General features: G+C 48.9%; 1 pseudogene; it reads right to left on the bottom strand.

The window, feature by feature from the left end:
- Positions 1-1,221: 1,221 nt before the first annotated feature.
- LOC149360424 (uncharacterized) lies at positions 1,222-3,514 on the bottom strand (annotated as a pseudogene).
- Positions 3,515-7,970: the final 4,456 nt, after the last annotated feature.

Genomic DNA, 7,970 nt, shown 5'->3' on the forward strand with positions numbered 1-7,970 from the left:
TCAGGTAGCCTACTTCAATGGATTCGGGTAATGTGCTCATGTTGAATGTCAAGATCAGGTGTTTGGTGTCCACTTCTTTGCCATCCTTACGGATTTTGATCCGGTGGACATCTATAACTTCTTGGTCAGTAAGTCCTTCGAGCATTTCCTTTTCAGAAAGGTGGACAAAATCTATTTCAGAAATGACGCCTCGTACAGTATTCAGAGACCGATGTGGGGTCACAGAGACAGGGATGTCCCCAATGGATACAATTGTTGCAACTTTTGAGTGTTGTGTGCTGTCGCGCAGTTCAAGAAGTAAGTCGCCACTGGCCATTTTTGACACCTTGTAGCCAAGGCCTAAGGCATCTGTCAAGCGTTTTGAGACTTGGAATGGGGATATTATCCTTGCTTGCGTTTCTTCTGCTTTGCTATGGATGACGTGAAATTTTGGAAATGATACTTTTCTTTTTTGAAAAAAGTCGTCTGCTTCGGTCCGCCCTCTCTTGAGAGAGCGATCAAGTTTTGAAAGGGGGGGAGCCATAAAAAATTGAGGTTTTTCGGTCATGGTGCCAGCCACCCACCATGGAGCCCAACAGGGGGACGCGACAGGAACTTGAAAGCAAGTCCTGCCCACGCCAGCTGTACACCTTAACTATAACCTAATATGACTCAACTCAGGGTAGTTGGTCACACACGGTTAACCCTCGCCGCCAGGAAAAAGAGGAAAAAACGAAGAAGAGAGGAGGAGACAGGAGAGTTGTAAGAAAGAGATAGAAAAGTGAAAGAGAGGGGAGGACAGGAAAAGGCGACTGCCGATTTCCCCCGGTCGGGTCAGGCCGGAGGTGCCGTCTACAGGAAGCTGGGGCCAAAGTGGTGTGTTGCCTTCGCCGAGGGGCCTTAAGGGTCCAAACGCTCGGCATCGGCTCAACCACCAGGATCCCCTTTTCCCCGGACACGGCGATGCCACGCACGGCTAAGCGCGGATGCTCGGGTCCGTGGTGACGCATTGTTCACCATCATCCCCCTGCGGGGATGTCCCTGCGGATGCTCGGGTTAACCCCGTGGTGTCGCCACTCACCAACGTCTGCATGCTGCAGACGCCTCCCTGCGGGGAGGATGATTGGAGTCGACGATGAGAGCCTGATGATGGTAGGTAAGTGATCGCTGCCCATGGGGTCATTTAAAACATCCCATTTAAAATCGTTAAAAAGTAATGGTGATGCGAAGGCTAAATCGAGAGAGCTCATTTTTGCTGTGCTTGGACAGCAATATGTGGCTTTTCCCGTATTTAAAAGACAGACATTATTCGAAAGTATAAAATCTTCGATTGTTTGGCCTCTAGAGTCACAGCGTTCGCTTCCCCAAAACGGAGAGTGAGCATTAAAATCGCCAACTACCAGGAATGGCTCCGGTAGTTCATTTATCAAGCCTTCTAAATCTTGTATTGTTAATGTCATGTGCGGGGGAAGATATAGAGAACATATAGTTATGGTTTTGTAGCTCACGACGCTAACCGCAACCGCTTCCAGTTTTGTGTTAAGATTGATTTTTTTAGCAGGGACGCCGCTCTGAGTGACGATTGCGACGCCTCCTGAGAGTCTGTTAGCATGCTCGCGATCACGTCGGAATGTTTGATAATGTCTCAGGATATTCGTATGTTGTGGACCGAGGTTGGTTTCCTGAAGACATAAAGCTACAGGAAACATTGAGCCAAGAAAATGTGTGATATCATTGTAATTCCTGAGCAATCCTCTACAGTTCCATTGAGGTAGGAAAGTCATGTTTATATTTTTGAGTGAGGATTGAAGGGATTTACTTGTTTTCTGGGCCCGTTATTGGGGTCCTGTCTATTCTTCGCTCAAGAGAGCGGTTCCGCCGCTGCAAAGCGGGCGGATCGGGAGTTACCTCCATCACCTCACTAGAGGTGCTGGTGGACCGCGGGGAAGCCGCGGATGTGTTAGTGTCAGGCCTCCCCCGACGGGGGGAAGTCCTGCTGGGTGCCGACCCGTGAGCCGGCGCTCCCTGCTTTGGGGATGGCAGAGCAGCGTTCACTGTCTCTGCCTGGGGCGTTGATGGCACTGCCACAGGCTCCGTGAAGGTGGCCTGGGCAGATGCCGGAGTGCTGTGTGGTGCGCCGCCCCTGCGCACCACATCAGCAAAGTTTGTTTTTGTGGAAAAGTTGAAGCTGTTCTTTGCGTAAAACAGTCGTCGCGCTTCCTTAAATGTGATATTCTGTTTTGTTTTGATTGTAACAATTTCTTTTTCATTTTTCCACGATGGACATGACCTCGAATAGGCGGGATGATCGCCTTCACAGTTTGCGCAGCGAGGTGCTGCTCCTTCACAGTTGTCGGAAGCGTGTTCTTTTGATGCACATTTAGCGCAAGTTTCGCGGCCACGGCAGCTTTGAGACCCATGACCGTACCGTTGACATTTGAAGCACCTGCGTGGGTTTGGGATGTAATGTCTGACATTTATTTTGAGGTAGCCAGCTTCTATGGATTCGGGGAGTGTGCTTGAGTTGAAAGTCAGTACTAGGTGCTTTGTAGGTATCTCTTTGTTGTCTTTTCTTATTTTGATACGATACACACTTATGACATTCTGTTCTTTGAGGCCTTCAAGCATCTCTTCCTCGGTGAGGTGAATGAAATCTGCTTCGGATATCACACCACGGACGGTGTTCAGAGATCGGTGTGCTGTAACTGATACAGGGATTTCCCCGATGGACACTAGGCTGGAAAGTTTTGAGTATTGGGCAGTGTCTCTGAGTTCAAGGACCAGGTCACCACTTGGCATTTTAGACAGTTTGTACCCGGGACCCAAGGCCTCAGTTAGACTTTTTGCAACTAAGAATGGGGACATGGTTCTTGCGGTTTTTTCAGTTTCTTCGCTATGAAGAACGTGAAATTTTGGAAATGGTTTCGGTTTTTCGAAAAACTCTGCAGTTGCCTCGTTCCGCCCTCTTTTATGAGGGCGATCTGGTTTGGAAAAGGGGGGAGCCATGAAAAATATGTGTTGTTCGGCCGTGGTGCCAGCCACCCACCATGGAGCCCAACGAGGGGACGGGACAGGAACTTGCGAGCAAGTCCTGCCCACGCCAGCTGTACACCTCAACTATAACCCAATATGACGCAACTCAGGTTAGTTGGCCACACAAGGTTAACCCTCGCCGCCAGGAAAAAAGGGAAAAAACTAAGAAGAGAGGAGGATACAGGAAAGTTGTAAGGAAGGAAATAGGAAAGTCAAAGATAGAGGGGAGGACAGGAAAAGGCGACTGCCGATTTCCCCCGGTTGGGTCAGGCCGGAGGTGCCGTCTACAGGAAGCTGGGGCCAAAGTGGTGTGTTGCCTCCGCCGAGGGGCCTTAAGGGTCCAAACGCTCGGCATCGGCTCAACCACCAGGATCCCCTTTTCCCCGGACACGGCAATGCCACGCACGGCTAAGCGCGGATGCTCGGGTCCGTGGTGACGCATTGTTCACCATCATCCCCCTGCGGGGATGTCCCTGCGGATGCTCGGGTTAACCCCGTGGTGTCGCCACTCACCAACGTCTGCATGCTGCAGACGCCTCCCTGCGGGGAGATATCGAGGCTGAGATCAAGGAAGTACTTTAAGCTGGCAAGCTGATGCAGAGATGCAGTGGTCCTGTTTAAGATATCACACAAAGTCCTACATATTGTAGCCTGCTGCTGAAGATATCTCTGTTACTTGGAATACAGGTGGCGTTCCACTGTTAGACTCTTTGGGCCACCCTATGTGGCCACTGTTACATCAAGTGAATGAGCTCGTGCATAAAAGATAAGGGTGCAGAAGCAGCTGCTGTCTCGTTTGTGGTCTGGTGTAGGCAAACCAAACATGAACACATATCTCAGGCCATTTGCAAAGAAATCAACGCCCTCTCAACGGAAGACATTGCATAGACAACCCATGATGAGCTGAGCAAAGTGTGGAAAGTTTAGACAGGGCAACGCACGATGCATGATGTGAATGTGAGATTCAGGCTCCCCGTCTCTGTTAACAACATATTCAGAGATATTACAGCATTTGCGCCTTGAAAGGCAGACACTCCCGAGGCCCGCTAGGGGTCTCAGTGAATCAGAAGAATGTCACCTTTGAAGGCTAGAAACTATGACGTTTAATAATCCAGCTACGCTTCAAGCCACTGAGCCGGAGTCCTTTTTGGCACAGCGCAAATTTTGTGGCCATAAAGGCAAACTTATACCATATGGTATGGGCCTGTCAGGAAAATAACAGTATTGACTTATATAATAAAAATCAGCCAACGTAGGAGGGCTGGGAGGCACACCTGTCCAGCTAAGACGTCGTGGAACAACAAGCCTTCGTCGCCAGAGCCAGGGCAGCGGCTTTTACCGACGGTGTCCCGGACTAGGGACCCCATCAGCCTTCCCTTAATCTAAGTCACTGTGACTTCAAATAACCATTTTCATCATGATCATATATGAACATGACCTAGTTTAATGCAGTATATGGATGCGCGTGGTGTGAGCAAATGGGTGAAGTGGTGCGATAAAGGGAACGAGCATAGCCGAGTAAATAGTGCAGCCTGCAGTAAGGCCAAGGACTCGACAGTTTTGTCAGTCAAGCAGAGGAGACACAGAAGGAGGGCATATCTCACCGAGGTGTCAAACGCCCGTTTCTATGTTTTCTGCTTGCCCTTAATTTGTTGTTGATTGCATGCATGCTGTACGCAGCGTGTTTGTGAGGACCACAGCACTGATGCGGTTCAGCAGAACACATCATTTGCAGTATCATCTTGGAAGCCACGTAGAAGAAAATGATGGGGCTGCATCAGATGACCCCCATTTGGGAAATGACACGTCTGCCATGATTGCTTTCTACAGTGAAATAGTGGAAAGCAGGGATTAGTCATCTTTTCCTCCATTTGTTTTAAAAGGATTTTTGCCTAGCAGATATTACAATAATCGCACAATGTGCCGGTCATAGACTTTTTGGCATTCTATTAATCACTACTGACAAGGTCAGAGAAATCAAGAAACATTTAACTGCCTTCTTGAAAGAATATTAAGATATGCGGCACATACAGCATGACATAAAATGCTCACATCCTCTTCCACATAGTGGACCATGTCAAGCTGTGGGGACCGCTTTGGGGATACTCAGCATTTCCATTTCAGGCAGCCAATGGCAAGCTAGTGCGTTTAGTCACAGCAACACAATATCCATGTTAACACAAAACTTGAGCAACGCCGAATCTCTTGGGACCCCCTACGACAATATTCATCAGTATCTACCTAAAGAGGTCTACGAAAAAATGGCATACTCAATGAACAGGAGCCATGTGGAAGAGACTGGACGTAAGTTGATTGTATCAACTGAGGAACTGAATACATTTTTTGGAACATCATTGACGATGCCATGCTTGGGCTACCTGCAGATTCAAATGTATTGGAAAAGGAATACAGGTGTGACTGTCGAAATGCCAAGAACCATTCTGTCGAATCCGTTGGTGATTTCCACGCTGCTCCACTCAATGTGGAGGGACGGATCTCAGAGAGCAGTTTGATCCGAGAACAAATGGGCCATGGCCTGGCCCGGGCCTAGTCTGTGTATGGCCGGCGGCAAACTCTTTGGCAGGCCGAAAACTTCTTAGCTATGAGGGTCCCACTTATTCATCTTTGTCAAAACATTACGACTCGGCACACGACCTCTATGTGGTTTGGAAGTGCGAACATTGCCCTAAAAGCAATCCACAGGCAACTAAGCTCGTCTCGCACCATACTCAGTGCGCCAGGTGCTTGGCAATGTCTTCTTCAAATGAAGCTGTCCCGCCGGTTTCTGAGGCCAACACAGCTAGTAATGTTTCAGGCCAAGGTGATCCACCTGGTCCTTTACCTAGAGAAACCTATCCGGCGCCTCAAGGCGTCTCTACAACCGACGAGGTCGTCGGGCCCACCCCGGTCTTGAGCCGCGCCCACGGTAGGGAGTCTGGGAGGAGCCCCTTGCCGCCCTCGCAAAAACTGGGGGAAATCACCCTACTTTACCCACCGTTCGCGGTTAAGTGTATTCCTTGCCGGCATACAGATTCAAGTCGCCAGCGCCTACAAGATCATTATATGCAGGTGCATCATATGCCGGTGCGATGGATATGTAGGAGGTGTTTTTCAGCCACTCATGACCTTTTAAGGTCTGTATCTTCACACTACGCCAGGTGTAAAATAAGTGACCCCCCACCCCCCACACTGGAGGGGCTGCCTTCCAGTCGCTCTCTGGCTGGCGCTCGGCATAGTGGTACAGGGGGATTGGACTCAGGCAATACCGGTGGTTTCTCTCCACCAAACAAATCGCACTCCTTCGCCTGGTCCGGTGAAGATGTACAGCAGCTGGTTAAACTTCAATTAACATTACGAAGGCCAGTCGGCCCAATAACACTTAGTCGGTATCTGCCTGGCAGGTCCCATCACAGCACTGCACAGCAGCTAGGTACCTGGAAGTCCCAACGGGCGTGGTGCTGCCCACCCGCCCATCGCGCCGTGCCACCTCTCGTCTATCTACAACCTTAAATATTCCTAAGGATACAACACGGGAGATTATAAACGTTGTTTATAAACAGCAGGCAGAGCCTGCAGCAATGAGTGGCTAGTTATTTCTTTCAATTAATTCTGTATTCATTTCTGAAGTGGTATGAATGCATGGCACACAACAGCAAAAGGACATACTTTGCAACCTGCTTCTATTTGACAGGGTCCACTACGGCCCCTCCTCTCTTCAGTAGCGCCCAATTCAAGGACATGTCCCTCATGGAAGAATGAAAAAGAGATCATCACAATGAAGACAAAGACAAACTTACAGAAGAGAAGCTCATTTATGCAATGGCAAGTGAGGTGCCCTTGAACATTGTTTACAAACAGCAGGCAGAGCCTGCAGCATTGAATGGCAAGTTATTTCCTTCCATTCTGTATTTATTCATTTCTGAAGTGGTATGAGTGCATGGCACACAACTGCAAAAGGACATATTTTGCAACCTGCTTCTATTTGACAGGGTCCACTACGGCCCCTCCTCCCTGCAGTAGCGCCCAATTCAAGGACATGTCCCTCATGGAAGAATGGAGGAGGCCTGAAACTCACACACCCGTGGTTTCTCCGCAGTCCTCCAGCACCTCCTGTGAGGTGATGACATAACTACCAATCCAACCGCGTTGCAGCGGCGGAACAGCTCTCTCGAGCGAAGAAAAGACAGAACCCTGATAACGGGCCCAGAAAAGTACAATAGACCGATCCCACTGGCTAGTTTCACGGCGCTACCACTGCCACGGTGCATGCTGGTAGATGTAGTTATCCGGTCACTCCAGCCGCACGGTTTGCATATGTGTCGCGCGTCCAGACGATTTTTGATTTGTGTGCAGCTATCCTGGGATGGAAGGATTCACCTGTTGCATTCCTGGGTATTACAACAACAGTGCAAGGGACAAAGGCCTCGGGTTTTATGTCTTTCCTAAAGATCAAAAACTCCGATAGACGTGGCTTCAGCGGATAAACAGGGCCGGACAGATTGGCAGATAAGACAGCTTTTCACGATGTATATATAAAGCCTTTTCTCAAGTAAATTGTGCAGCTTCTTGTATCGGAATGTAAAACCAGTAGCTGAAAATTTCAAAGAATATAAACGTTTGGGCACTTGTGCCTTCGTATGCCTATTCGGGAATGGATCAACAATCGTTAGTGCAGTTGTACCTGCATGCCGATGCTTCTTGCTGTAGGTCCCGCGTTTCTTTGCTTCATTATCATTGCATGCTTTTATTACAAGTAGAGATCTTTTAGATCTGAACGTCGGTTACGTTGCTTCATTTACACCACTGGTAGGAAGCACGCATGCATAAGAAGGTGAGTTTACAGCGGCGACACAAAGTGCGAACTGCGCAGTGTTGACGCGATTCGCCGTTAGCATTTCTTTTCATGGTGCTGCTAGATGTATGGTAAAAAAGAGGGGTACAGTCGTTCATGACTGTAT

Source organism: Amblyomma mixtum, chromosome 2 (genome assembly GCF_055824585.1).
Source record: "Amblyomma mixtum isolate Tamu chromosome 2, ASM5582458v1, whole genome shotgun sequence".
Classification (NCBI taxonomy): domain Eukaryota; kingdom Metazoa; phylum Arthropoda; class Arachnida; order Ixodida; family Ixodidae; genus Amblyomma; species Amblyomma mixtum.